General features: G+C 34.6%; 1 long non-coding RNA gene across 1 annotated transcript in view; it reads left to right on the forward strand.

The window, feature by feature from the left end:
* LOC111085692 overlaps nucleotides 1-4,941 on the forward strand; it is a 21,768-nt gene extending 16,827 nt beyond the window's left edge. The window contains exon 2 of the long non-coding RNA XR_002610501.1: nucleotides 3,937-4,941. This is a non-coding gene — a long non-coding RNA (uncharacterized LOC111085692). The remainder of the gene's footprint in view (nucleotides 1-3,936) is intronic.
* The last annotated feature ends 17,463 nt before the right edge of the window (nucleotides 4,942-22,404 follow it).

Below are 22,404 nucleotides of genomic sequence, written 5' to 3' on the forward strand. Positions count from 1 at the left end.
CATGCTCAGGTTTGATCTTTAGCAGTCAGGTAATGGATTCTATTTTTAGTATATAAACTAGTTTTAATTTTGTTTTTGTGTAAAATAAATAGATGCGTTTCAACTGTGCATTTGGTACTATCTTCATCCGTGTGTCGAACTCGGTCAGAGTTTGAAGAGTAACACACTTCTTGACTCGATATCCAGTTAAATTAACATGCCCCGACTTACTATTCTGATGTAAACCTGTGAACCAGAAAATAACACAAATTGCTGTACTTCATGAAAACTCAAAATCAAATTAGCTATAGTAGGTACAGATTTAGATTCCATATTGCATCAGTCATTTTAATTATAAATTGTCCCATTAAAGTTGAAATGATTCTTTTGCTACAAACGACACCAATTTAGAAAGATCATTCCTGTATCCGAGAAAGAAAACATTAGTCTCTTGTTGTGGAATGTTATTATAAAGATTTTCCATAAAAAAGTTGGCCATATACACATATTTTTCAACTTCAAATTCTGTTTTGAAGTTGAAAAGTCAAAGCTCTCTTCAACGATGAATTCATCATTCATATATTTATAAATAAAGCTGACAGAAAAATTGACAGTTCATTCATTATTATATGTACTAGTATTTGAAACTATTGATTTTACAGAAATGTTCTGTTTATAAATTTTCATTTGTCCACAAGTTTTTTCGCCGTGAAAGCCAAGTGTTTTATAATTTTGTCCTTCTTTAACTTCAACAAATACTGCTCCTCTAATAGATATTGGATCTATATTTAACATCTGGAATTTTGTTCTATCTTCTAGTATACTGTTGACTTTATTAACATAACCTTCCTCATTTGAGATTGCTATCCAATTGTGGTATTCTCGGTTAAACAGATTTCCTGAAAGAGTGTTAGGTATGTCCTGCTTTATAACAGAAGGATTGGCAGGAAAAGTTATTAAGTCTGAATTTAACTAAACTAATTGAATCCAAGCAACTAAATAAACAGACTGGACACAGTGTGTTATATAAACTAAAGCGATCTTTATTCAAGCCAGTGGGTATACTTGCATTAGGACAATAAACTTCTACTGGACTTGTAAATTTATAAACAGATTTTTTCTTTCCTTATGATGCCTTACCGTTAATCTGCTCACTTTAGATCCCTTGTAAACTGATTAAACTTAATGTTTCTTACTTATGGGGAAACAACGGATTTATTCACAGCATCTTGTCCTACCCATGTTCAGTCATTCTCATTCAACAGAGAGTGCTTGTAACTCATCCAAAAAATAAAAATCAAACAGTAAAATAAAACAGGATCTACGGGAATTAATGGAGTGTCTAGTTGTTGTTTTTTATTTTGGATTGTTCAAATAACATTAATATTCTAGCTACATTATACAGATGTTGGTGTCTATACAATAGGTGTGTATTATCTCAATTACATGACTGAAATCAAAAGATGTTCTAGTTAGATTACATTGATGTTGTTGTCTTTACAGTAGGTGTGTATTATCCTTAACTTTAGAAGTGAAATCAATGGGCAACTAATGAGTTCAATAAATCTTTTTTGTTTTGTAGAAAGATCACTGTACTACTCTCCATATAGTGTTTCGAGTCATTTACACCATAAACTGTAAGTTTACCATCTGATAGGAAATAACTTGCACACCATGTAGGATATAATACTCAACTACCATGCACCATCTTTGACAAAAAATTTAAAATACTGCAGGAGGTGCTACCATGAATGTATTTGTAAATGACAAGATTAGCCTGTAATTTAAGAATAAACCGGTGACATGAATAAGGCATCCACAAACACACACAAAAACTTAAGATTTCTTAGACACCAGCTATCCCTTGTTGAAATTATTCATGGATATTTTCCACTTTATTCATGCTCTGCAAACCAGGCCAAATAGTACTCTTTGGCCTCCTACAAACGTTATACAGTACCATCAACCTCACGAATATCCCAGTATTTGCTAGACGCCCTCTTCCCCGATAAGTCACGATCCTTCTAGAAACTCCAGCTCGCATGCTCCCAGCGTTGCGTGACTTCCACTGTCGTAAATATATGAATTACCGGCACTTGTGTAATATATATATTATAATAAATAATTAAAAACAAAGTTTGCTATTTACTACTTCGTGTAGATTTTAAAATAAAAAATTAAAATGTATACTCACAACAACAAAATTTGTACGATAAATAATCAGTCTACAAAATTTTTTTATTTATCTAACTTGTCGTTCGGAATTATTTTGGGGCAGAAAGACATTAGTCTAAAATTAGTCTAGACTTTGTATTCTTAGCTATGAACCACTTTACAGCGCTTCATAGGGCAGTATTCCTACATAGTATTAATGTGTTTTATAATTCGTGTTATTTTCATCTTAAGAAAGTACTCATCAAAAAAGCATTGTATTTGTGATCAAATTGATCTACAAAAAGTCATGAATTTAGAATATCACAACCCGACATATCATAGTAAGCGTTGCATGCTTATGATGTATACATTAAGAAAACGTTACACTTGGACAATCTTCAGTTAAAATAAATGATTTTCTAAACGGTTTAATTAATACAGGGTAAAATCAAAGGGTAATAACACGACTACAGAGATAATTACTTCTTGAAACTGCAAGTTAAACAATTGTACAGTGTATAAAAATCATTTTAATTTGGAAATACTGCATTCTTGTTAGGTAGCGTGATGTATGGGATTAAATATCTAGAGTTTAACTTTTTAGGTTAAAATGAAACAGCCTTTTCAGGACTATGAATTTGAAGATAAACTAATGTATGAATAGTCTATGTAAACCATGAAGTGAAATTATATAGTATTACCATTAGTTAATGTTTATTTATAATTAAGCACAAAGCTACACAATGGGCTGTCTGTTCTCTGCTCACCAAGTGTATCGAAACCCGGTTTCTAGTGTTGTAAGTTCGTAGACATACCGCTGTGCCAATGGAAAGGTGTTAGTTAATGTGATGCATACAAAATCTATCTAAAATGTGAATGTTTTGTGTAAATACGAAAAAACAGCCTTTTCAGGACTTCGTAGATTGTAAGTTAATTGAACAAGTATATGAACAATCAAATGAGTGAACCCGGAATTACACCATACAAATAGACATAAAATATTTATTTTACGAATTCAGATGCTTTGTTTATTATAAACCAACGTAAGTACCCGGCTTTGCTCGGGTTATTAGGTTTATATATTCTAGATGACTATGTTAGTGTGTGTATTCTTAACCCATTTTAGAATAAAGTATAACCTATATACGTTTCTTGCTAAGCTACATGACATAAAAGCCATTGTTAAAATGCATTGTTACCAAAACACAATGGCTTTTTATATATATTAGAATATTAGAAGTTGTTATATAAAGAACCACTTGTTTTTCTATATGGCTTTTCGATAGATTGCCTCATTAAAAAGATGCGCATGCGCACATGTGTGTGTCTCTCTCTTTGATTTCTATTTGCAATATAAGGAACCACTTCTTTTCTATGTGGTTTGTCGCTAGCTTGGCTCATAAAAAAATGCACACATGCATGCGTGTGTATAAATAATAATACCCAGATGTATCCCCTCAGTATGGGTGCACAATTTAAGGTTTCTAGGCTCTTTTATCTTGGAAATATGGTGGTCGCATATTCTTTACTCTGTGGTTTTTTTCCTACCTTGCCTCATAAAAATATGCGCATGCGCGCACGCACGTGGATAAGTAATAATGCCCAGGTGCACACCCTCTGTGTCCACCTAGTACGTGTGCATAATTTCAGGTTTCTAGGTTCTTTCCTCTTGCAGTTATGGCAGTCACACACACACATAGATCCACAGACAAGTCCTTTTATTATTATAGATATATATTTAAGTGAAACTATAAATCAGAAAGCCAACCATCAAATTAATACAGAATCTAATATATCTTGTAGTTTTGCGATCGAAGTCAAACAAAGTTTACTGTGATGTAATAGAAGGATGTCACACGTCAACATCACTTATTCCAACTTTTGGGGTGCCCTCTGGCAGTACTTTATGGAAATACGAACTTCTGGTGACCATAATTGAAACTATTCGCCCCATAACAGCACTATGTGGAACTATCCACTCTTTGACTTGTTCTTGCCACTGGATCCGGATGGGAAGGGACGAGAGAGTGAGGTCGACGACTCGCGCAACTCTTCCTCACTATAATCCAAGTCCAGCGCACGTCACGACATCAACCAAAGTCCTGCGGCGATAGGCCTATGGCAGTGCAGTAGGTGTGGACATCACTGGAAGCTGTAGTCAAAAGCCTGCACGTAGGCAGTCCAGGAGCCCATAAAATACCTCCCCTAGACGACAGTCTTTGTTCTCCAGTCACTGACGACCCCTAACTAAGGGAGATCCTGTGGATGCAATATGGGCCCTCTAAATATTACTGTAGCATTATTAAAACTCAGAATTTTTATGTCAGAACATGTCTTACTGAAGTACTATATTTCATTGATCTTTATTAAACTATATTCTGGTTTATTTGTTGTTGTTTTTTATTTATTTTGTTGCGGGTATTCTGCATGTAGCTAGTCAGCATCCTTGTCAACAGAATGTAGAAGACCATAAACTTGTATTAGCTTAGACAAAGTTACATGCCACAAAAGTTTTCAGTTTCTCATTAAATCTGCCCCTGCCTTGAATGTATGGTTAGAATATTTCCACACGCCTAAATAGATGTAGGCTTTCTAGTATTGTGGGATACCACACCAGGACTTTCGTTTGAAATGCAAGTGTATTATCATCATAATTATTGTTCTTGTCTTTGTCTTGTGTAAACATGTTTCTGGTCTACTCTAGCAGCCAGAAATTTGTTACGCATAAAATATAAAGGCTGGCCCTTCTAAGTAAAGCCATAGCAATACCTATAGTTGTCCTATGAATAAAGGTTTCGTTTATTTGCACACTTGTGTTTGTTTCTTTTCTTTGTTGCCATGTTCGTTTATTCTCTGCTTAATTTTCTTTAGAATTTGCTGTGTATTGTGTATAACTAATATTTTTCTATTGGATATCATTGTACTTGACTACCATTTATTTAAGAAAAGCAGCCAAATCAACAGAGCATCATGGTTCACTTGAAAAGTTCAAGCAGCTTTCTTAAAAATTAGATAAAGGTTTTGAAAACTTTGAAAAGTGTATATCCTATTGCCAAAATTTTGGAAAAGCTCGTGAAATGGTACCATTTAGTTATAGTAGATATCTGATAAACAACCAAACATTTCGCATTTGAAAACAATCTCCACTTATTATAACACTATGTTTCATAAAATTCAAATCTTCAAATAAACATACTTCCATTTAAGTTTGTGTGTATTTGTTAGTTCAGCAGTTAATGAATCACACACAGATGTCTGAAATTTAAGCCATTAACAATGCTCTACTTTGCCCTGTATTTCCACGTAGCAACACAGTTTTAAAGTTAAAGGAAATCAATCTTGAATTATAAGCTTTGAAATGACTAGGTCATTTTAATCCCCATTATCAAAAATTAATTAAAATTAGTGATAGAATAAATATAAAAGTTAAGTACTGATCTTCCATGCTAACATCAAAGTATGAAACTAACATCCGTTGCGGTACAAGGTTTGTTTGTTTTTAATTTCGCGCAAAGCTACACGAGGGCTATCTGCGCTAGCCGTCCCTAATTTAGCAGTGTAAGACTAGAGGGAAGGCAGCTAGTCATCACCACTCACCGCCAACTGTTGGGCTACTCTTTTACCAACGAATAGTGGAATTGACCGTCACATTATAACGCCCCCACGGCTGAAAGGGCGACCATGTTTGGTGTGACGGGGATTCGAACCCGCGACCCGCAGATTGCGAGTCGCACCAGGATAGAGAAATGTATAATAACACGAGTTTAAATTCTCAACATATTAGTGTTCAAAAATGTCAGAGATAAATCTCAGGTGAATGTTTTAGCATGACAGATTTTGTATAGCAGGCCCTAACCACCTGGCCATGCCGGGCCTGCTATACAAGAAGATGGAGGAGAAAATTCAATAACACAACCAGTGTTAGACGCCATGGAAATTCGTCAGTAGAATATTTATTATTACCAATTTCGTTTTACATCTTATTTAATGTGACAGATACATACTGTGGTCTTTTCTCAGAATAATCGTCACAAATATATGAATATATATATTGTAAAAAGAAAACTTGTTTAATGATTCTCATTTCTGCTTATAATTGTAACCATCGTCATAATTACGTTTTTTATTGAATTCAAATACAAAAATAAAACATTTTCTATTTCCAATAATTTTTCACTTATTTCCATATTTTTTTTTATCAAAGATGTAAGTTATTTTTTGAACTTGTTCGAACAAAGACCACATTCACAAACATATTATTATAATTGATTAGTGGTTGATTTTGTTATAATTGAGAACTAAAAACTTACGAATGTTGTATTACATAATGTCAAATGTATACTTTATTACTTTGAATATCTTACAACTTCATTTGTCCCAAATACCTAATAATCGTTACACTATTTTAAGTAAAAAATATACCCTTATTAATTAGCAACTGCTATTAATCAAAGTAAAAATATTCTTCAAACGTCACAGTGTTCAATTATTTATCCACTATAAAACGCACAGATTTACATGTGAGCTCACTGCTTGTATTTAAAAGTTCTAACTGTGTTAACAAATATGTTTATAATTTTCCTTTTTTTGCTATGTATATGGATTACAGACAGTGCTTTTTTACTCTCGCAAATTAACTATGTTTTGCTTTAAAAAATTTATCTTTTTTTAGGACTCATTAGGAGAATGATCATATTTTATGAAGTCCAGTTTTGATTGAAACCTTTCCACCTGTGACTAGTCTTAATGAGTAGGTGAAACTAAAAAACCCCTTGAATTGATTTATTAATTCCTTTCGTGTTGTTTTGGCCGAGCGTGGTCACGTGCTGGGCTATGGATCCGCTGGTTCTGCTTTCGCGAGATGTATGTTCAGGTGGTTCGTAAATTATTGAATCTTCTCTGTACCATGAGGCTATATTACAAACCAGGCAACACAAAAAGTGATATTAGTGTACCTTAATCTTAAGTCATTGTAATCTGTCCACTGTTTTTTAAAATGATTTTGAAAAGCCCTTAAATATCTTATCCAGTGGTAGTAGTGTTAAATTCTGTAGTGCCAGAACCCTACCAAACTTTTTCATACGTGTGACGTCACCATAAATGTAAAAATCTCAAAGTCTAATTTCAATTTTTTGAGTCCATTTTAAATGAAGGAATATATTCAACATTAATTATTTGAGATTACTTACATTAACGCCAAATTGAATACTCATATAGTAGCGAGAGAAGACACCAACTCAACTTTCTTTAAATTAAGCAGCAAGGCAAAAAAAAACAACTGTGTACCAAATAAAAATCACTAAGATTAAAGCAAGTTTTCAAATCGCAAATCACACTAATTTACTGTATTTCTAACTGCACTATAATATTAACAAATTTAATTTTATCATGCTTTGCATACCTCCTATATTGCCAACATGAATAGCTAAAACAAAGTGACCTTTGGTTATGAAAGATACTTAATATCAGGTGTAAATTTAATACCTTTTTTACTTACATATATTTGGTTTTTGAAGTGTTGAACTAAGCTCTAACTTCACTGCCGGAGCTATGCTCAAGTGTACTCCGGCAGCACTGCACCCCTGTTCTTATCTTCACAAGTGTACCATCCCTGGAAAATACTCACAGTACAGTACAAAATAAGAACATTAACTGAAACTAATCTGAAACAACAAGTGTAAACTGTAATAATAATTATTATTTACATTGTATTATAATTTTAACTGAATTAGTCGAACAAATGTCATCTTTACTCAAATCAAGATACTAATACCTGTAGAGCCTAGTGTCTTCTCATAGATGATGTGAGATCTTCTTAGATGGAAAATGGCTTCCAGTCTTCAGGTGAGATCCATCTGATTAGATTTTTGTCCATGGCAAGATCTTTCTTTGTCTAGATCAATTTATTTCTCAGCTGTTGGATATTTGGCTGCTTTATATTCGATGCTTGGTCCTCTCCCATGCTGATGATCTTAGTCATTCTGTACTGACACATAAGCTTCTGTCCATTTAGTCACATGTGCTTAGCAGTGGTGGGCAGATCTGATAATATTTTATTTTAATCATTTCACAAGCACAAATGTTGGGGATGATGTTAGGAGCCTACACAAATTATAATCTTTCGAATGTATTTAAGACCCTCAAAATATTCCTGGTAAGCCCTTTACAAAACTTCTTTATGTTTTTACCAATTTTTGTCTACTAGTCAAGAGTTTGTGGGAAGATTTTAATGGTTATAGCAGTCCCATTTGATGTGCATATAAATTATTTTTTTCTGACAACAGCATTCCTTGCATGCTCTGACAGGACATTCGACTATTTCCCCGTGCTTGCTTTTCTGACAGCAGCATTCCTTGCATGCATGAAAGGACACTCTACTATTCTACTGTGTTTAGTTTTCTGATAGCAGTGTTCCTTGCGTGCTTTGAAATGACACTCGACTATCTTTCTGTGCTTCTTGGTCTTGATGACTATTTCAAAATTCCTGGCCCTCATGTTGGTGCTACTGTCTCAGGTGATGGATTCATTGGAAGTTACTTAACAATTGAGTGGATACCATCACCTGAGTAGTTGTTGTGAGAGATACACTGCAATAAATGGTTAACAAGCCGATCACTGTTTCATCAAAGAACGGTGTTGTAGTTGAGGAGAATCCTGGTGTGTTTCCCTCGAGTACTGTGACTCGAGCTCAGACTGAGAAATTAGGCCAAAAACAAAGGATAGACATGGAATGAGAGGATGATGTTATAGATTTGTCCCAGACAATTATTTTTGCCGAACCTAAGATGGTTAATGAGCCAATCACTGTTTCATCTAAGGATGATGTTGTAGTTGAGGAGAATCCCGATGTGTGTTTTCCTCGTGTTCTGTGACTCGAGCTCAGGCTAAAAAATTAAGTCAAAAACAAATGATAAGTACGGATTCAGTGGATGATAATATAGATTTGTCTCAGACATTTTTTGGATCCGACAGGGATTTCGTGAATGATCATCCTACTCACAATACCTCGGTGAGTGACAACAATGGACGTAAAGGATCTGATTCACCTAATGAAGTTCCATTTACTAAAAGTAAATTCATCGCTGAACGAGAAAAAGATTTGCAGATCACTTCACTATTTAAACACGCACTCCCGAAATATAAACTGGAGAAAATACCAATGGTGTGCTTATGAGGAAATGGAGACCACCAAATGTGCCAGCTTCAGAGGATTGGGCTATTGTTTATCAAGTCGTTGTTCCCAAAGCATATCGATCAGAAATACTGAAAGTTGCCCATGAAATTCCCATGGGAGATCATTTAGGTGTCAACAAGACAGGAGACAGAATTATGAGATATTTCGTTTGGCCAGAGTTAGGTAAGACATTTATCAATTTTGCAAAGCTTGTCATACCTGTCAGTTTGTCGGAAAGTCTAACCAGAGAAAGACAAAGAAAGAGAGAAAGAGACAAAGGCAGAAAGAAAAAGACAGAAAAGGATAAAAACAAAACATAAGGCTGTTAAATTGTAATTTATTTATTATGAGGAGATTATCCATATCACAAGGGTTTATAACATTTGTGCCGGTGTACTTTCATGTACTATAGAATTTTGGTGATAAAGTGACTTCCACAGCTTGTATTCTATATTGTAATCATTATTGAAGCTGTATAATCCTTTAAATAATGTATTATGGATAAGGTAATCTTGCCAATGAATATATATATATATATATAATAACTCAATTAAAAATTGTCTAAAACCAATTTTTAATTCTCTAAGGAGGGAGTTGTAACGAATTTATTAATATGTATTTATTTTTAATATGAACGTTGATTGGATTGAATTTGTATTTAGAAATAGGCGCGACTTTTATTATCAAATATTTGTTGGTATAATGAATTTGTGATATATTTATTTTCATGTCAATGTTTGTTTTGAATAAGTTTATATTTGAGGGCGTATATAGCTTACCCTGTTAGTTATGTATGGCGAAATCCCAGCCAATTCTCCAAGAATGTAGAACATTCGTGAACAAGAATCAACAATATTATCCATTTCCGTATCCGGTATTATCAGAAGGTTCTAGAAAATGTGTCTAGCCTATAAAATAGCAGGGCATCGCGCCAAAAAAAACAACGGACAACAGAGAACAGAAAAGAGACAGGCCTACTATGAAACTGTTATAAACGTGTAAGCAATAAACTGTGATTTCGTTAACCCTTATCAACCGGAAAATATAAGACATTTGACAAGGAACAGTTATAAATTTCGAACGTCAGTGAATTCCCATCAATCGTTAATATCTCTCCAAGAATATTACTAATCTTTCATTGAACATTAGTGATTTTATGAAAATATTATCTTATTTTAATGGTCCAACAATTCAGTGCCTGACAAAGCTAGCTAGCTTCCCGCCAAATTATATATACGTACACCTCGCTGGATATCAAGGAGACTCTGAACTAGGAAGACGGTTTTAGGCTATTTGTAAGTTAGTAAAATTTATGTTCAAGAAACTTGGTTTGTAATAATTAATCATAATAGTTGCTATTGTAAATTATAGTGTTGTATATATATATATATATACATTAAAACGTATTTGTTTAAAAAAACGGTGTGAATCAATCTTCTTGGCAAATAGCGTGAATTAAATAAAATATCGGCATATTTCTAAACGCTAAATTCAGGGTACAGTTCAGCTATTAAAACTTAAGTTATTTAACGCGGCCTGGATTATTTCAAATTCTCAATAGGTAACACTGAAAATAAAGCTTTGCAGACGAGACTAGTTTGGGTTAACAAAGTCAACAAGCTCTTTGCTGGACAATTTCCAAGTGATGAAAACTCCCATAGGTTAACTCATTTACACCTCAAATATACACGAATAATATCCAGCAGACTAGCTACATATTGGTCCTGTGAGATATTGAGGTATTAAGTAGAACTGCCGATATGTATTCCTGTTCTGATTCCTGGAATGTGTCAATGGCTTTACTTTCCAGTGCTGGACATTCTCGCACTTTATACTGGGAACTTAACGGTTCAGTTCGTACCAGAACTAACTTTCAACACATCTGCAAAGTCAAATCTGCTTCGAATATACAACAACTTCAAGAAAAGTTAAGATTGATAACATGATTTATATACTTCAAGTTATACAAGATAGAAGTATACACTAACGAGTATACATACTGTGACTCGGACAGAAATAATATTAATGAATGTTCATCAAAACCTGCAAGGTTCTGAATATTTTATTTCTCAAAACTGAACCTATTTTAACCACTACCAAAGAAAGAATTGGGTACACCATGTTTTCTTGATGTCATATAAGGTAATAATCATTGGTTTCAACTACTCAGGTAAATTAAAAAGCTTACAGACATTTCGTTTCTTCCAAGCTGAATGCGCTCTTCGCCAACGTCAATGAAAATATTGGTTACACAGTTGATATGATGTTAGCAAGTGAGCACTGGTTTCACATCATATATACTGAATACTTGCTTTATTCTTCATTATTGTGCCGCCCTCTGTATATACATTCTTATATGCAAAACAACATATTGTTACGACAGCAGAAGTCACGTGACGCTAGTAACACGTCATGATATTCTAGAAGGATCGGGGAACATCACAAACAATTCAGTATTTGCTAGGCGCCCTCTATTCTTGTATACAAGTGCGCCAGATAAAGCGAAATCAATGGGGGAATAGAATTGCAGACAGACAGTGACGGACAATTGAGTCAAGCGCGGTAGTGATCGTAACTAAAGGGCGTGAATCGTTTTGAATTATAGCGTGAGTTTAAGTTAAAGTGACTGTGGAAATTAGGTGTATTGCAAAGTTGAATTGAGAAAGAATAAACTAGTTTTATTTAAGAAAGGATCTGTACCGCTGAAGTTTCTCGGAAAGAATTTCTACGGAAAATTAACAAACGACCAGAGACGTAACAATATAAATAAATACATACAGGATGTAAAGCACGCATATTTTGCCACAACATTACATATTTACCTGATGTACTCACCTACAGCATTATAAACGACCATCCATTATCATAATTTCATTTATGAGTAAGAAAATCCAACTTTATTGTTATAATGAGAAGACAATTATAGGCAAATTCTAACTTATACTGTTAAATCTGTATTGCGAAATTCCCGCCTATTCTCTAAACTTGTAGAAGATTCTCTAGTGTAAAAATCAACGATATACGTGTGTACGTAAACACTAGTGTAGTGTTTGTACTGTTGCGCAACTGAAATTTCTAGAAACTCTCCACACGCCTAAAAACAGCATCTATTATTGGTTTGCTATAGTTGGTGTGCTATAAGCTTCGGAAGCTATAACTGTGATTTTTATAACTCTTATTAATCGGTAAATTTGAGATATTTGACCAGAAACATTTATAAATTTCGAACATTACAAACCATTTAATTTCAGTGAATTCACATCAGACATTAGTACTTTTACGAAAACATTACCTAATGTCATCAGTGGAAAAAAAATCAGCGTGCGATCAGTGAAGACCACAGAACTAGCCAGCTCCCTATTAAGTGAATTATACCTACATAAACTCGAAATTAACTCGCTCATCGTGAACCTTGTTACATATTAAAATTTCAAATAGCCTGAAACTGGGTTAACTGATAAATGTAAATTTAGTAGTTAAATTGTACTTTGGATTTAGTGGTTAAATTAAAGCCGATATATAGTCAGTTTATGATATTTGCCAACAAGATTGATACACACAGTTTTCTTTTTTAACACAAATACGTTTTAATATACACACAATTTACAATACCAGTTATTACAAATAATTATTACAAACAATAATTTATAAACAAAAGTTTTACAAACTTACAAGCAATATAAAGTCTTCTTTCTAGTCTGGAATTCCTTCGATATCTTATCGAGGGTTCACAATGAGCGAGTTAATTAAAAGTTGATGCACGTATAATTCACTTAATGGGAAGCTAGCTAGCTTTGTCCTTTGTTATTTACCAGCCACACACACCAATATTTTCCTACCAGTGATGTTAGGTAATGTTTTCGTAAAAATACAAACATCCGATGAGAATCCACTGAAATTAAACGATTTGTAATATTCGAACTTTGTAAAGGTTCCTGATCAAATATCCGAAGTTTTCTGATTGGTAAGCGTTATAAGAATCACAGTTATAGTTCGGAAGTTTAAAGCACACTGACTATAGTGAACTAATAATATATACTGTCTTTGGCGTGTCGCGTTGGTTATATTTATAGGCGTGTAGAGGCCTTCTAGAAAATTCAAATTACGTAACAATACAATTTTAAGCATTTACGTACACACATATATATTGTTGATTCTTACTCTCAAGAATCTTCTACAACTTTTTAGAATAGGCGGGAGTTTCGCAATACATATTTGACAGTATAAGCTATGTATGTTTCTAAATATAAATTTAATCCAAAGAAACGTTGATATTAAAATAAATATATAATAACAAATTCGTTACAACCTTCGATAAGACACCAAGGAAATTTCTGACCAGAAAAAATACTTTATATTGTTTGTAAGTTAGTGAAACTTTCATATGTAAATTGTTGTTTGTAATAACTATTTGTAATAACCGGTATCGTAAATTGTATTATTGTTTGTATATTAAAATATATTTGTATTAAAAAAAAGAAAAATGTGTGTATCAATCTTGTTGGCCAGTATCATAAATTGGATATATATCGGCATTTATTTAACTACTAAGTCTAAATTACAGTTTAACTCAGTTTTAGGCTATTTGAAGTTGTAATACGTAACAGATACCATCAGTATGTGATAGAGCACTCTTTTCTTCCAAAAATCTTAAGATATGTGTACTGTAATAAATTTAGTATCCTCAGGTGTTGGCAACACAAATATCATATTTTCTGTTTGCATCCACTTCAGCTCCTGATCATGGTATTGTAGGATATACAAGACTGTTTAGTGTAGGCGTTATTATTTGATTTATTTTGTGAGTTAGTATTTAATGATTGCTTAGTTTTTATAACAAGAGAGTTAAAAGTTAATCATTTTAAAGGCGATAGTTATGACAAGTTTGGTTATGTAACTCGATAAGAGTGGTACGTTTGCAATTACATTGTTGTCGAGGCTTCACTATTATCAATGACGTCACATTACTTGAACTTTCGCTATTTTTCTTGTTACCTTAACTGAGTATTGTTAAATCAGCGCCATTCCTATACTTTACAGAATGTTCGAGGCCTTTGTGATCAACGTATAAATATAGGCGACCAAGCAAGCGCAAGTTTAGAACAAAAGAAGTACAAAGTAAAGTGAAGTCAAGTAAAAGTTCAGTCACAAAAAAGTTAGAAAACGTGAAGTTAGCCGGCATTTGAGTGATTAGCCATAACGGTCGGTATTTTATAGTGCGTTTTACAGTTTAATAGAGATAAGGAGAATAATTTGTCTTGTCAAAGGTTGTTGTAAAGTAATTGAACCTGTCTGTGTGTACTTTGACAAAAATGAGACAATTATTTAAAGTTCAAGATACAATTGTGGTAACCCACGGGGTAGCGTAAGTGAATTATTCACTGATGCTATTGTAATAAGAGCAGAGAAAAATAGTTTGTCTTGTCAATTGGATTCTAAAGTAATTGAATCAGCCTTAGTGGACTTTTGACAAGAAAATATAATTATTTAGAGTTTGGGATACAACAATGGTATCCATAGTGTAAAGAATTTTTATACATCATTTGACTTGTTTTGAATACATTGTTTTAAAATAAGTGGATTGTGTGCTGTCTGTTAATTGTTCAAATTTATCGTCAACAACTCACAGACACGTACTGTAGAAGAATCCAAGCCCATATGCATAAAACCCTGACACGTATTATGATGACATCAATCCACCTTTTGATCCTGGAAGGATCTGCGTGATTGTGATGGTTGTTGACTCTTCCACCTGGCAGTATTATGGCTTTTTCTGGCACATTTTGCCAATAAACACACCTAACTCCCCTTTTTAGCCACAGGTAACCTATATATGTGAATAACCATGCCTTTTCTAATCGGTTATGTCTAGACATCCCATTGGGACTACCCAAGTTGGTCACAGAATGCTCAGATGGTTGTCATAATTGTAATCTATCCTTGTTGCTTTGTTCTCTGCATACAAAAAGTAAGTAACCAATATAACTTGAGTTGATGTAATTACCAGAATGTCCATTAACTATCTCTGAACCTTTTTGTCCTAAGAACAAATTGAAAATGAAGATATAGCTCTTACCATGACTGGCAAGAGCCCTTACTCCTAAAGCATATTTCTCTTAGTCCCTTTAAGGCTCTGTAATCATCTCTGCACCTCATCTGCAACAACTGGGCAGATATATCCTCATGAACAGGAAACTGTTTCATAAATAAGACTAGAGATGAAGTGATTTGAACTTTGAGTGAAGATAAGATTACCGTGTGTGATTATATTAAAACCATTACAATTTACCTCTCTGTAATTAGAGTAAAATATATCTAGATTTTCGTATAGTTAAAATTATTCTGGTAAACCTGATGTACAAAGGTCGTAAACATGCATCTAATTCAGTTAATGCTTAACAACAAAACAAACAAATCGACTCGAGTAAATTTACTCAAATCTGTCGAATCAATCATCTTTGTTTTTGGATTTTCCCTTGGGTTCTCATCGTCGTCATCGATTTTTAACTGTTGAAACTATAAGATAAGGCTGAACCTCTAGGATTTCACATTTAATCTCCAATCACCCATATCAAAGATAATAAAAAATAATAAATGAAGTTTAATGAATATTTTAGTTTGTGTTTTGCTACTCTATGTCACGTGTGTTTAAGATAGACCAATTGGTTTCTTTGACAAGACTGATTAATAATAACTAGTTACTTGATCTTTATTCAAGGAAAGTTTATAACCAGGGATAAAAAAAATGGATAGATAGGTGCTCCAAAATAGTTTTTTGCTTTTCTTTCTTTCTATGCCAGCGAGTTTTATAGTTAAACATTTTTGAACAATACACAATACATTCAGCATAAACGTAGAAACAATGTGCGTATTCCTTGTCAAGTGAGAGACGATTCAACTTGTGGATTTGATCAATCGCGTATAAAAGATCATATTCATAAGTTGAAACTATAAGATTTATATAACATAATATAAGCCTTTCTTACGTATGTATAAACAATAATACAATAAGGTTCTAGCTTAATGAAAACAAATCGCTAAAGTCATGTTTTATTGCAGCGAGTCTACCAGTACACGCCAGAAAATCATGCGAAAAGTGTATACTGACGTCACCATGTATTTATTCACAAAAGCTATTTCTACAGAATTGCCTTAGCAGAGAAATTAAAGCCATAACAACATTTCTCGCTATACTATGAGGTCACTAACGAAAAGAAAGGTTTCTATTAAATACAACACTACTGCTGGACACAACTATGTACAGTCTAGTCAACCACAGCAATAAAAACAAGTCAAAGTTAGTGTGTTTTATATAAAACCGGATTATTACAAGACATCTCTACAATAAGTCTTAATATATATATACTCATTTTAACGAGCTTGATTTTAACGTGTTATAATCATTATAATTTATAAAGCTAAAGTTTTGTTCTGGAGCGGGGGGGGCACCATATATATATATATATATATATTTGAAATGCCGCACGTGCTGCCATCTCCTGGTCGATTTCTAAAGACAAAGCTGTACATTTTTAGTTTTTGGTTTTTGCTCGCTTTTGACTCAGCAGTAAGTCTAAGGGCTTATAATGCTAAAAATTGGGTTTCGATACTCCCAATTAGCATAGCACATATAACCCATTATGTAAGTAAAACCTAACCCAAAAAAGTTTTGAATTATGGCGAAAAACAAGTTATTTAGCATTAATGACAAAAAGAAGAAAATGCAAGATAGATTGAAGCAGTGGCTACAAAGTAAAATAAAAATACATTCCTGAAAATGTCAATTTTGTAATGGTACACAACACGGACAGAACTAAAAATCAAATAAATGCAATCTGCTACACCTACAAAGAGCAGAAAATTTGACACAGCACAGTCGCCACTTATACCGAAGTTATATAAGAAATTCAAAAAAAAAAGAAACCATAAAAGTTTCTTGTTTCAACGACATGCGTTATTTAGATCCATTTTAACTATTTCAAGTAAAAATATCACATATATTATATATATAATTTCCACGTTGTTCAACCCTTTAAAATTGAGTGAGCTGACTTGTCGACTTAACAATTCTGTATACGTATCATTAAGACATTTATACGGGTTTTATCGTTAGTGTATTAACTTGTGGGCAAATTTTATAAGCGCCAAGAGTTGTCTTTCATTAGTTTCTGAATATTCTAGTTTTTTATTGTAAACCGTATAAAAACAGAGATGTATTATTCAAGTGATTAATGTTTTGTCCAAGTCCTATTTATCAAGTATAGACGTGTTTCCTTCTGTTGGATGAAACTCTAATATAATTTTATTAATAAATTTAATTATTGATTTAATATTCATTCTCCTTATCACCATTAGTCGTGTAGATTATCTCGGTTACTTCAGACAATTCATAATAACAGTTATCTGTTTATAAACAGCTTATCTAATTAATGCTAAGATTAAAATTTAGCTCTAAAACACCATTATTTCAGGGGAGAAGAAGCGAAATACAACTATGAAGAGAAACTCGAAGCTACGTGATAATTTAAAAAAAAAACATTCTGGTTGACCTCAAGATGTATGTTGATGCTGCAAGGTTAGTCACAGCTCTGCTGTTCTAGCGTGCTGTCTGAGAAAGCCCATTATGCGAGGGGACTTCAGTGAAAAGCAAAATAGCAGGGGGTACTTTGTGTTTATGAAAGTATGGCAAGGAAGTAAAGAGAACCTTGTGGCTGCGACAGACAAACCCGGTTTCTTGTTAAGGGCTTGATCATATTAGATCATTGGTGGTTAGTCTACCAAGGTACTCTAAAATGCACCGCCACGAAATGACAGTCACTCTTGTTATACAAACGGAGAAGAACTAAAAAGCTATGGCCTGTCGTACACAACGTAGTCACGAGCTAGCTCGAAAGCAGTCAAAAACCGTGGCATAGCAATCAGCTTACTGTCATTCCTGAATAAACAGACCGGCGTTCCCAGACTTGGTTACGAGCTCCAATTCGCGTGCAGTCTTATCAGTGAACACAGCCCGTGCTGGCTCGTGATAGCCACGATAACTGCAGGCGTTAGATTGACGACAGCTGCAGTCTTCTATCTTCAAGAGGCTCGGAGGCGGCACGTTGTCAGCTTCTCCCACGAGCGCGACCTTTCCGCTTAGTCTCCATATGCTTTTCGACACTGCCAAACATTTGTCACGTGCTGGAGAAAATTAGATGTCATGTGTGCTGGTGCCTTCAATTGATGCACTATGTACCTCGAAAACAGTTTCTTATTTCAGCTAATGTACTGATATTATATGCATTAAGAGAAATAATTATTTCAAAGCATTTAAAAACGTTTTGCTTGTATTTTCCTGCTAAACGAGAAACTCACGAACAAGGCTGAAATCCTATATCGCTAAGGCGACCCACTCTCTTATCGCTAAAAGCTTAATAAAATTTGAATTGCGCCATCTGGCGGCTGATAACGCACACTTTATGACATGTTCCGTAGTTTAATTCACACTTAATGAGCCCTGGATAGGTGGGCTGATTTATCAATGTTATGTAATGAATTAGGGGTCAAAAAGGGAACAATTGTGTTACGCATGATTTGAATGACCCCTTATGATCATTTGTTATAATATCACAGGGATTCATATTATGACTCACTGATTTCTAAAAACATTTTCATTAAATGTGGTCTCGTATTTGAAATAATATACATTCCAGCGTGAACAGTGGAAAACTTTGAAATTATTTTATTCGTTGAATGATTTTATATAAAAAAATAAGAAGAAACACACACTTCTAATTGTAAGCTAACCTTTAAGTAAATTAAAACTTAATTATATGGTTTCTGGTAAATTATACAGGTATAAATTATGCAGTGAATTTTGATAAATACAGAAATAGTACTAACAGTTAATCTCTAAAGTCTAAAATTTTAAATGTTTAAGTAATCATATGGCTTACCATTACTCGTTTATTCAATTACAATTATTTTATCACAACCACAGTGTAAAAGTTATTTTATATCTTTCAATTTCAATGAAGTAGAATAAGGCTGGAGATCTATACTTTTACTATGACAAGGAAATTGTAGCTATGGAAATGAACAGCGTAGGTAAAGAGGATAGTTGTAGCTACTGAAGTGAAGTGTATCGAGAGGGAATTGTTGTCACTATGGAAGTTAACTGTGTCTAGAGAGGATTCTTGTAGCTGCTGAAGTGAAATGTATGGAGAGAAGATTGTTATCACTACGGGAGTGAACTGTGTCTAGAGAGGATTCTTGTAGCTACTGAAGTGAAGTGTGTCGAGAGGGAATTGTTGTCACTATGGAAGTTAACTGTGTCTAGAGAGGATTCTTGTAGCTACTGAAGTGAAATGTATGGAGAGAGGATTGTTATCACTACGAGAGTGAACTGTGTCTAGAGAGGATTCTTGTAGCTACTGAAGTGAAATGTATGGAGAGAAGATTGTTATCACTACGGGAAAAGTGAATTGTGTCTAGAGAGGATTCTTGTAGCTACTGAAGTGAAGTGTATCGAGAGGGGATTGTTGTCAATATGGAGGTGAACTGTGTCTAGAGAGGATTCTTGTAGCTACTGAAGTGAAGTGTATCGAGAGGGGATTGTTGTCACTAAGGAAGTGAACTGTGTCGAGAGTGGATTGTTGTAGATAGTGAAGTGCAGTGTATCGACAGGGGATTGTTGTCACTACGGAAGTGAGCTGTGTCTAGAGAGGATTCTTGTAGCTACTGAAGTGAAGTGTATCGAAGGGGGGTTGTTTTCACTACGGAAGTGTGCTGTGTCGAAAGTGGATTCTTGAAGCTACTGAACTGAAGTGTATCGAGAAGGGATCGTTGTCACTACGAAAGTGAACTGTGTCAAAAGAGGATTCTTGTAGCTACTGAAGTTAAGTATATCGAGAGGGGATTGTTGTCACTACGAGAGGGAACTGTGTCGAGAGAAAGGATTGTTGTAGCTATTGAAGTGAAATGTATGGAGAGAAGAATGATCTCACTACGTGAGTGAACTGTGTCTAGAGAGGATTATTGTAGCTACTGAAGTGAAGTGTATCGAGAGGGGATTGTTGTCACTACAGTAGTGAACTGTGTCTAGAGAGGATTCTTGTAGCTACTGAAGTGAAGTGTATTGAGAGAGGTCTGTTATCACTACGGGAGTGAACTGTGTCAAGAGAGGATTCTTGTAGCTACTGAAATGAAGTGTATCCAAAGAGGATTTTTGTCACTAAGGGAGTGAACTGTGTCGAGATTGGATTGCTGTAGCTATTGAAGTGAAATGTATGGAGAGAAAATTGATCTCACTACGAGAGTGAACTGTGTCTAGAGAGAATTATTGTAGCTACTGAAGTGAAGTGTATCGAGAGGGGATTGTTGTCACTACAGTAGTGAACTGTGTCTAGAGAGAATTATTGTAGCTACTCAAGTGGAGTGTATCGAGAGGGGGTTGTTGTCACTACGGGAGGGAACTGTGTCTTGAGAGGATTATTGTAGCTACTGAAGTGAAGTGTATCGAGAGGGGATTGTTGTCACTACAGTAGTGAACTGTGTCTAGAGAGAATTATTGTAGCTACTCAAGTGGAGTGTATCGAGAGGGATTGTTGTCACTGCGAAAGTGAACTGTGTCAAGAGAAGATTCTTGTAGCTACTGGATTGAAGTGTATCGAGAAGGGATTGTTGTCACTACGAAAGTGAACTGTGTCAAGAGAGGATTCTTGTAGCTACTGAAGTGAAGTGTATCGAGAGGGGATTGTTGTCATTATAGAAGTGAACTGTGTCGAGAGAAAGGATTGTTGTAGCTATTGAACTGAAGTGTATTGAGAGAGGATTGATGTCACTACGGGAGGGAACTGTGTCGAGAGAAAGGATTATTGTAGCTACTGATGTGAAATGTATCGAGAGGGGATTGTTGTCACTACAGTAGTGAACTGTGTCTAGAGAGGATTATTGTAGCTACTGAAGTGAAGTGTATCGATAGAGGATTGTTGTCACTACGCTAAGTGAACTGTGTCTAGAGAGAATTATTGTATCTACTGAAGTGAAGTGTATCGAGAGGGGATTGTTGTCTCTACGGGAGTGAACTGTGTCTAGAGATGTTTATTGTAGCTATTGAAGTGAACTGTGTCAGAGAGATTTGTTATAGCTTCAGAGGTGAAGTGTATCGAGAAGAGATTGTTGCAGCTACTGAAGTGAACTGTGTCAGAAAGATCTGTTGTAGCTTCAGAAGTGAAGTGTATTGAGAAGGGATTGTTGTAGCTACGGGAGTGAACTGTGTCTAGAGAGGATTATTGTAGCTACTGAAGTGAAGTGTATCGAGCGGCATTGTTGTCACTACGGGAGTGAACTGTGTCTAGAGAGGATTCTTGTAGTTACTGAAGTGAACTGTGTCTAGAGTAGATTGTTGTAGCTACTGTAGTGAACTGTGTTGAGCGAAGTTTGGTGCAACTGATGAAGTAAACTGTGTGAAGAGAGTATTCTTGTTGGTACGGGAGTGAACTGTTTTTAGAGAGGATTATAGCTAACGATTGTTTTATAGAAGAACACTAAGTGAAAAACGTGTTGTTTTATTGTTGGAACTCCAGATATTTTATTCTGGCAGAAGGCTGGACTGTAAATGGGAGACGTAGTGTGATTCTGTTGGTGTGAAGGTTGTTTAAAATGTAGTCGCACATTGTGCAGATGTTCATGCACCTATCTTCCAGGATGGGTTTTATAATAAATGTGCTGTGGAACGGAATGTATCAGAACTACCTTTTGACATTGTTTGTCACTTCATACATAGGACGATGCCACCAAAAACTGATTGCTTTTGGAAAGGGTGAGTAACAGTCCTTTCATAAGAACACGTAATAAAAATGTATTCACGTCGGGGATTTAGAATTTCCAGAATGGGGATATCTTTTATTCCTTTATACTTAATGGTATTAGAAAACAAAGGAATATAGGTCAACTTGGAGCATGAGGACCATCCAGCGAGAGACCTGTAAAAAGTCGTAACCTAATGGTAGTAAGGAAAATGGGACCTCTTGTAACAGATGAGAACCTACAAAGACAAAAGTCAGTGGTAATAGCTGTCCACATACTAGTGTGCTACATAAACAAAAGAATCTCCG

The sequence above is a fragment of the Limulus polyphemus genome, unplaced genomic scaffold (genome assembly GCF_000517525.1).
Source record: "Limulus polyphemus unplaced genomic scaffold, Limulus_polyphemus-2.1.2 Scaffold557, whole genome shotgun sequence".
Classification (NCBI taxonomy): Eukaryota; Metazoa; Arthropoda; class Merostomata; order Xiphosura; family Limulidae; genus Limulus; species Limulus polyphemus.